The sequence below is a fragment of the Somniosus microcephalus genome, chromosome 1 (assembly GCF_052327205.1).
Source record: "Somniosus microcephalus isolate GS21.2 chromosome 1, FLI_Smic_1.0, whole genome shotgun sequence".
Lineage (NCBI taxonomy): Eukaryota > Metazoa > Chordata > Chondrichthyes > Squaliformes > Somniosidae > Somniosus > Somniosus microcephalus.
Genome location: NC_140987.1, coordinates 136,701,097 through 136,709,961, shown reverse-complemented (window position 1 = coordinate 136,709,961; position 8,865 = coordinate 136,701,097).

Genomic DNA, 8,865 nt, shown 5'->3' with positions numbered 1-8,865 from the left:
TGTATCTCAATGTAAGGGACAACCGGTGGTACCACCACACTCTTCTATTTTCAAAAATGTAGTACACAATTTTTCCAAATTATTTTCCTAATATCTCGAGCATTCTCAGTACAACAAAAATTCACACCTCATTTCTTCATTCAGAGTTAAAAAACACAGCTCATCAGATGGAAAAGAAATTCAGATTTCCCCATGTTTGACACATTTCAAGTTAAGGTGGAGGGAGCAAACTATGCTAAAAGATAAACTTAAATAATTGAATTATTGTCTGCCTGCACATTACAGTAATTGCAGTATAAAAATACCCAGTAAGAATTCCATTTAAGAAATATAGGACACAAAAGTTTAACCAGAGTTGTGAACTTTGGTAAGCAAGAGCAAGATCAGTTATCACATGTCTTTAATCATCAGCACTGTGTGCAGTTTTCAGTGCCCTATTATAAAAAGGACATTAAAGCCATACAACATAGGATAATGTCAAGAATTGTTCTGGACATTATGGACGACCATTTTATATGCAGGTAGCACCCTCTGGTGGTGGTTATGTGTTAGCAGCAGTTTGTATGCAGCAAAGGTCATTTGACCTTTCTACCTTTCTTCCTGTGTGAGAGGTCATTTGACCTCTCTACCTTTCTTCCTGTGTGACTCAGGAAGTAGAATCCCAGGAAGTGGAATTCCAGGAAGAACCTGACTTGAGTAATGGAGAATCTGCCATGAGGGGTTCCATCCTCAATCCAATGTAATCTGATCTTATATGTTAGGCCAGGTGCAATATCTGTGAGTATCTTTGTTAGCATAATAGCAACATTGTCAGAGTACTAGGGACAGGGTCACTGGCAAGGCTTGGAAGCTAAGCTAGAGCCAGGCCTGGTTAGTACCTGGAGGGGTGACCATCAGGGAAAACCAGGTGCAGAAGGTCACGGAAGGAGCCCCGAGGAAGGGCGGTTGGTGAGAAGTTCACGGAAGGAGCCCCGGGAGGGGCGGCTGGTGAGCAAGCCCGGGCGTTGGGTTGAAGATTGTCGGACAGGAGGAATGGTGGAAATGGAATGGCGGCACGCACAGACGCAGCGGCTTTGCTTCTCCCAGGACGGTGCTATTTACGTTTAATGTTATTTGTACTGGACTCATGGGAGCTTGCAAGATCACATTTCGTTGTTCATGTACTTGTGCATTGTACAGTGACAATAAAGTTGAATTATTATTATTATTTATAAAAGGTTAATATTTAATAGTTACAGAAGTTAGTCCAAATGTGTTAGTTATACAATTAGTCATAGAGTCATAGAGTTTTACAGCACAGAACGAGGCCCTTCGGCCCATCGTGTCTGCGCCGCCCATCCATCCCTGTCCAGTCTAATCCCATTTTCCAGCATTTGGTCCATAGCCTTGTATGCATTGGCATTCCAAGTGCTCATCCAAATGCTTCTTGAATGTTGTGAGGGATCCTGCCTCTACCACCCTTTTGGGCATTGAGTTCCACATTCCAACCACCCTCTGGGTGAAAAAGTTCCTCCTCAAATCCCCTCTAAATCTCCTGCCCCTTACCCTGAATCTATGCCCCCTTGTTATTGACCCCCCTACTAAGGGGAAAAGTTCTTCTTTGTCTACCCTATCTATGCTCCTCATCATTTTGTATACCTCAATCAGGTCCCCCCTCAGCCTTCTTTGCTCCAAGGAAAACAACCCCAGCCTGTTTAGTCTTTCTTCATAGCTGAGGCGCTCCATCCCAGGTAACATCCTGGTGAATCTTCTCTGCACCCTCTCCAAAGCAATCACATCCTTCCTATAGTGAGGCGACCAGAACTGCACACAGTACTCCAGCTGTGGCCTCACCAGCGTTTTGTACAGCTCCATCATAACCTCCCTGCTCTTATATTCTATGCCTCGGCTAATGAAGGCAAGTATCCCATATGCCTTTTTAACCACCTTATCTACCTGTTCCGCTGCCTTCAGGGATCTATGTACATGTACACCAAGGTCCCTCTGACCCTCCGTACTTCCTAGGGTCCTACCACTCATTGTGTATTCCCTTGCCTTATTTGGCCGTCCAAAATGCATCACCTCGCACTTTTCAGGGTTAAATTCCATTTGCCACTTTTCCGCCCATCTGACCAACCCGTTTATATCGTCCTGTAGCCTAAGGCTTTCCTCCTCGCAATTGACCACCCCACCAATTTTCGTGTCATCTGCGAACTTGCTGATCATACCTTTTACATTCTCATCCAAATCATTTATGTAGATCACAAACAACAAGGGACCCAGCACCGATCCCTGAGGTACCCCACTGGACACAGGCTTCCAGTCACAAAAGCAACCTTCGACCATCACCCTCTGCCTCCTGCCACTCAGCCAGTTTAGGATCCAACGCGCCAAGGCACCCTGGATCCCATGGGCTCTTACCTTCTTGACCAGTCTCCTATGCGGGACTTTGTCAAAGGCTTTACTGAAGTCCATGTAAACCACATCCACAGCATTTCCCTCATCCACCCCCCTAGTCACCCCCTTGAAAAATTCAATCAGATTTGTCAGACATGATTTACCCTTGACAAAGCCATGCTGACTATCCCCGATTAATCCTTGCCTCTCCAAGTGGAGACTAATTTTGTCCCTCAGAATTTTTTCCAATAATTTCCCTACCACAGATGTTAGGCTCACTGGCCTGTAATTCCCTGGTTTATCCCTGCTACCCTTCTTGTATAATGGTACTACATTAGCTGTTCTCCAGTCCTCTGGTACATCCCCTGTGGCCAGAGAGGTTCTGAAAATTTGTGTCAGAGCCCCTGCAATCTCCTCCTTTGCCTCCCACAGCAGCCTGGGATACATCTCGTCCGGGCCTGGGGATTTATCCACTTTTTGGCCTGCTAAAACCGCTAGCACCTCCTCCCTCTCGATGCTAATATGTTCAAGTATGTCACAGTCCCCTTGCCCGATTTCTATGTCTGCATCGTCTTTCTCCATAGTGAACACAGATGCAAAAAATTCATTTAAAACCCCGCCTACATCATCTGGCTCTACACACAGATTGCCACTTTGGTCCCTAATGGGCCCTACCCTTTCCCTGGTTATCCTCTTGCCCTTAATATACTTATAAAACATCTTAGGATTTTCCTTTATTTTGCTCGCCAGTGTTATTTCATGGCCCCTCCTCGCCCTCCTAATTTCTTTTTTAAGTATGCCCCTGCACTTTTTATACTCCTCTAGGGCTTCTTCCGTCTTTAGTCTTTTGTAACTGCCAAAAGCCCCCCTTTTATTTCTAATGCATTTTTGTATATCCCTTGTCATCCAAGGTTCCCTTTGCTTGTTGGTCCCACCCTTGACCATTACAGGAACATGTTGGCGCTGTACTCACTCTATTTCCCTTCTGAAAGTCTCCCACTGTTTTGATGTGGATTTTCCTATAAGTAGCTGCTCCCAGTCCACTTTGGCCAGATCCTGCCTTATCATATTAAAATCGGCCTTCCCCCAATTTAGAACCCTTATTTCCGGGCCGTCTTTGTCTTTTTCCATGACCACCTTAAATCTCACCGAATTATGGTCACTGTCGCCAAAATGCTCTCCTACTGATACTTCCACCACTTGCCCGGCTACATTCCCCAGAATTAGGTCCAGTACCGCCCCCTCTCTTGTAGGACTTTCTACATGTTGGCTCAAAAAGCTCTCCTGGATGCACTTTAAGAATTCTGCACCCTCTAAGCCTTTCACACTCTGACTATCCCAATTTATATTGGGGAAGTTGAAATCCCCCACTATTATTACCCTATTATTTTCGCACTTCTCTGAGATTTGCCTACATATCTGTTCCTCTATCTCCCCCTGACTCTTTGGGGGCCTATAGTACACTCCCAGCAAAGTGCTTGCCCCCTTTTTGTTTTTAAGTTCTACCCATATGGCCTCATTAGAGGAACCCGCTAATATATCGTCCCTCCTTACAGCAGTAATTGACTCCTTAATTAATATTGCAACACCCCCTCCCCTTTTACACCCCCCTCTGTCTCGCCTGAAGATTCTATACCCCGGAATATTGAGCTGCCAGTCCTGACCCTCCCTCAACCATGTCTCCGTGATAGCAACAATATCGTACTCCCATGTGTTCAACAACAACTTCAGTTCATCCACCTTATTTGCAAGACTCCTTGCATTAAAATAAATGCCTTCCAGCCCTGCCATATTTCCTTTTGCCTTCACATATTTGCTCTGCCTTCCCAGCTGACTTGTTTTTTCCTCTGTATTTGGCTGTAAATCACCCCCTACTATAGCTCCACTCTGTACCCCATCCCCCTGCCAAGTTAGTTTAAACCCCCCCCAGCAGTGCTAGCAAACCTCCCCGCAAGGATATTGGTTCCCCTCTGGTTCAGGTGTAAACCGTCCGACTTGTACAAGTCCCACCTTTCCCAGAAGCAGACCCAATGATCCAGGAAACTAAAGCCCTCCCCCCTGCACCATCCCTTTAGCCACGCATTCATCTGTTCTATCTTCCTATTCCTATACCCACTAGCACGTGGCACGGGGAGTAATCCAGAGATTACAACCTTTGAGGTTCTGCTCTTTAATCCTTCACCTAGCTCCTTAAATTCTTGCTGCAGGACCTCATCCCTCTTTTTACCTATGTCGTTGGTACCAATGTGGACCACGACCTCTGGCTGTTCACCCTCCCCCTCCAGAATGCCCTGCAGCCGCTCAGTGATATCCTTGACCCTGGCACCAGGGAGGCAACAAACCATCCTGGATTCACGTCTACGGCCACAGAAACGCCTATCTGTTCCCCTTACTATAGAATCCCCTACCACTATTGCTCTCCCACTCTTTTTCCCCCCTTCCTGGGCAGCAGGAGCACCCCCAGTGCCAGCAAGTTGGCTGCTGCTGCCTTCCCCTGGTGAGTCATCCCCCCCAACAGTATCCAAAGCGGTATACTTGTTTGAGAGGGGAATGGTCACAGGGGTCTCCTGCACTACCTGCCTGCTTCTATTGCTCCGCCTGGTGGTCACCCATTTCCTGTCTTCCTGTGCAGCCCTTCCCTGCGGTGTGACCAACTCACTAAACATGCTATCCACGACCTAGTCTATTCTACTGTTGTAAATATGTTTATATCTTATGTACTATCGAATGTATAGTACTCAGTTTATGTATAAAACATACTTTGTCTTTGTTTAGTTTCACAAATTTGTTCAAGTAAAGCTTCAAACAGCAAACGGCTTCACGAGGAATTATTTTGAATAAGTGTTTAACTTGCTGGATAACTAGATAGGAGCACGTCTAGCGTGGCCAGTACAGTGAAAAGATAGCAATATGGCTAGCTGTGAAGAGCGGAGCAGGAGGAAGCCAGTGTAAGCCTTAACCTCGTAGAGCACATCTACCTCACATCAACATGTCAGAAGATAATAACGAAAATGCTTTGCAGCGAGGAGAAGACCTTAAACGGGCAGACGAAACTGTAGAAGGTGACAATCGGCCTATAAGCTCCGGTTACGTCAGATTGCAAGCTGGTTCACGGTCATCAGGTGGTTCTAGAGTAAGCGTGACTATCGCCAGAGCACGGGCTAAGCTAGTGGCAGCTCAAGCCAGAGCTGCACATGCGAACAGTGAAATAGAAATAAAAGTAAGACAGGCCCGTCTCCAAGCTGAACCCCAAGCTGAACAGGCCCGACTCCAAGCCGAACAAGCCCGACTCCAAGCCGAACAGGCCCGACTCCAAGCCGAACAGGCCCGACTCCAAGCCGAACAGGCCCGACTCCAAGCTGAATTCCAAGCCGAACAGGCCCGTCACCAAGTTGAACGCCAGGCTGAACAGGCCCGTCTCCAAGCCACATTAGACGCTCTGCAGCAACAAAAAGAGATAGATGCTGCATTAGCCGAGACACAAGTATTCGAGGCAATTTTGGAGGGAGCTGATCCCGAGACAGCTTACAAACCTTTAATTCCCGTTCCGTGGCAGAGTCCACGACAGCGCACCATAGATTACGTGAGCGACCATGCCAACATACAGTTTACAGGGGAAAGGGATGAAGGCCCGCACATCTCTGCAGCTGCAAGCACTTCGTATAACATGCCACAAGTTGCCAACCAAGGTCAAAGCAGACGGCGTGCCTCAAGCCGCAGAGTCTCCCCCAGCAGAACGGAAGACATGGTGCAGAGGAATAGGATGCCGAATAGAGAAAGTCAGAGGCAAATCCCCTCTCGGTTCCTTGAGACCCCCAACAGAGCCCCTAGCCAAGGCAACCCTGGCACAGGTCCCAGCACCTACGACCTTAGCCAAATACCTCGCACGCACCCAGTTGGTGACTTCAGGGTTAATCAAGTTTGATGACAGGCCGGAGAATTATCGGGCTTGGAAGTCCTGCTTCCACGATGCCATATCGGGCTTAGACCTGTCGGCAGGAGAAGAGCTCGGCCTCCTTATCAAATGGCTCGGCCCAGAGTCCGCCGGACAGGCCTGCAGGATAAAAGCGGCCAATGTGGGACAGCTGCCAGAGGGGTTGAAGAAGGCTTGGGCGAGGCTGGAAGAAAGCTACGGCTCGCCCGAAGCCATTGAAAGGGCTCTCTTTGACAGGTTGGAGAACTTTCCGAGGTTGACGAGTAAGGAACCCCAGAAGCTCTGCGACCTTGGAGATCTGCTGTCGGAACTCGAAGCCGCAAAGCAGGACGGCTACCTACCCGGTCTATCGTACTTAGACACTTCCAGAGGGGTAAGTCCCATCATTGAGAAGCTTCCATTTAACCTGCAGGAGAAGTGGATAACGTTTGGATCAAAGTTCAAGCTAAAGCACAACGTGGCGTTCCCACCATTCTCTGCGTTCGTTAAATTCATCCATAAAGAAGCCAAACCCTGGAACGACCCCAGCTTCAACTTCTTCTCCGCCCACCCAGCACTTGCCAGAAGAGACAAGTTCGACAGACATGGAAAGACACCAATATCTGTCAACACAATGCAAGTGTCCTCAACTGAGCACACAAAGATTCAGAAGAAACCTGAGGATATGAGCAAACAATGCCCAATCCACAACAAGCCCCATCCTTTAAAGAAGTGCAGAGGCTTCAGGGAGGTGTCCCTGGAAGATCGGAAACAATATCTTAAAGAGAACTCTATATGTTTCAAGTGCGGCTCGTCCACGAGCCATCTCGCCAAGAACTGCAAGGTAGAGGCAAAATGCACTGAATGTGAAAGTGATCGGCATGTTTCAGCACTACACCCAGGCCCAGCTCCTTGGAAGTCAGAGTCGCCTCCTCCCGCTTCAGAGCCCAGCGGGGAGAGAGAGGGAGCTGCCGGTCAGGAGATTACATCCAGGTGCACCGAGGTGTGGGAGAAGGAGTGAGCGCAAGAGCACGCTCCAAGATATGCCTCGTTAATGTGTACCCTGCAGGATGTCACCAGGAATCTGAAAAGATGAAAGCACACTTCCTAGAATTTGTCACGAAAATGCTTCTCAACGATCATGCAGAGATAGCTCCTCCACTCCAGGAAGGCCAAGAGTGTTGGTACCTCCCTTCCTTCAGAGTTAATCACCCCAAAAAGCCGGAACAGATCCGCATGGTGTTTGACTCCAGTGCACCATATCAGGGAGTCTCTCTCAACGACGTACTCCTCACAGGGCCCGATATTAACAACAGCCTCTTGGGAGTGCTCATGAGATTCAGGAAAGAGCCCATCGCCATCACTGCCGATATCCAGCACATGTTTCATTGCTTCGTGGTGAGAGAAGACCACAGAGACTTCCTCCACTTCCTGTGGTATCGGGACAATGACCCCAATAGAGACATTGTGGACTACAGAATGCGTGTCCATGTCTTTGGGAATAGCCCATCCCCTGCTGTCACCATATACGGACTGAGGAGGGCTGCCAAGGAAGATGACGACTTTGGCAGTGATGTGAGAGGGTTCATCGAACGAGAGTTCTATGTCGACGACGCACTGAAGTCATTCCCGACCGAAGCAGAGGCCATCAGTACTCTTGGACGAGCCCAGGAACTACTTGCACTATCCAACCTCAGGCTGCACAAGATAGCCTCTAACAGACCAGCAGTGATGGAGGCATTCCCCCCTGAAGATCGTTCTAAGGACGTCAAGGACCTAGACCTCTTCACTGATGACCTCCCCCTACAGCGTAGCCTAGGGGTGTCGTGGAACATAGCAACAGACATGTTCACATTCAAAGTCTTAGACACCAAGAAACCCTTCACATGTAGAGGAGTGCTCTCTACAGTCAACAGCCTATACGACCCTCTCGGCTTCTTAGCCCGTCACCATACAAGGCAGGCTGCTCCTCGGGGAACTCTCCACATGCGCCGAAGAGTGGGATTCACCTCTCCCTGAAGAGATGGAAGCAGAGTGGGACAGATGGAGACTCACTCCAAGACTTACAGGAGATCCAAATACCTCGCTGCTATTCATCTTTCTCTCCCTTAAATGCCCAATTCAAAGAGCTTTGTGTCTTTGCAAACGCATCCGCTAAGGCCATTGCAAGTGTGGCTTATCTGAAGGTCACCACTCAAGAAGGACAAAGCAAAATCGGCTTCGTCTTTGATAGAGGCAAGTTGGCGCCCCAGCCAGACCGCACCATACCCAGATTGGAACTGTGCATAGCAGAACGCAACCTACCCCCTCACAGCAGTCTAATGAAGCTGCATCCTATCGACACCCTGTCTCCAAGGTGGTTCTTCTTTTGTCGCCAGAGGACTCCAGTGACAAGTAGAGTTCGGACTATGTGGAGTCATTAACGACCCCAGACGGGGAGTGTTCTGGACATTATGGACCATTTTATATGCAGATAGCACCTCTGGTGGTGGTTATGTTAGCAGCAGTTTGTATGCAGCAAAGGTCATTTGACCTTTCTACCTTCCTGTGTGAGGTCATTTGACCTCTCTACCTTT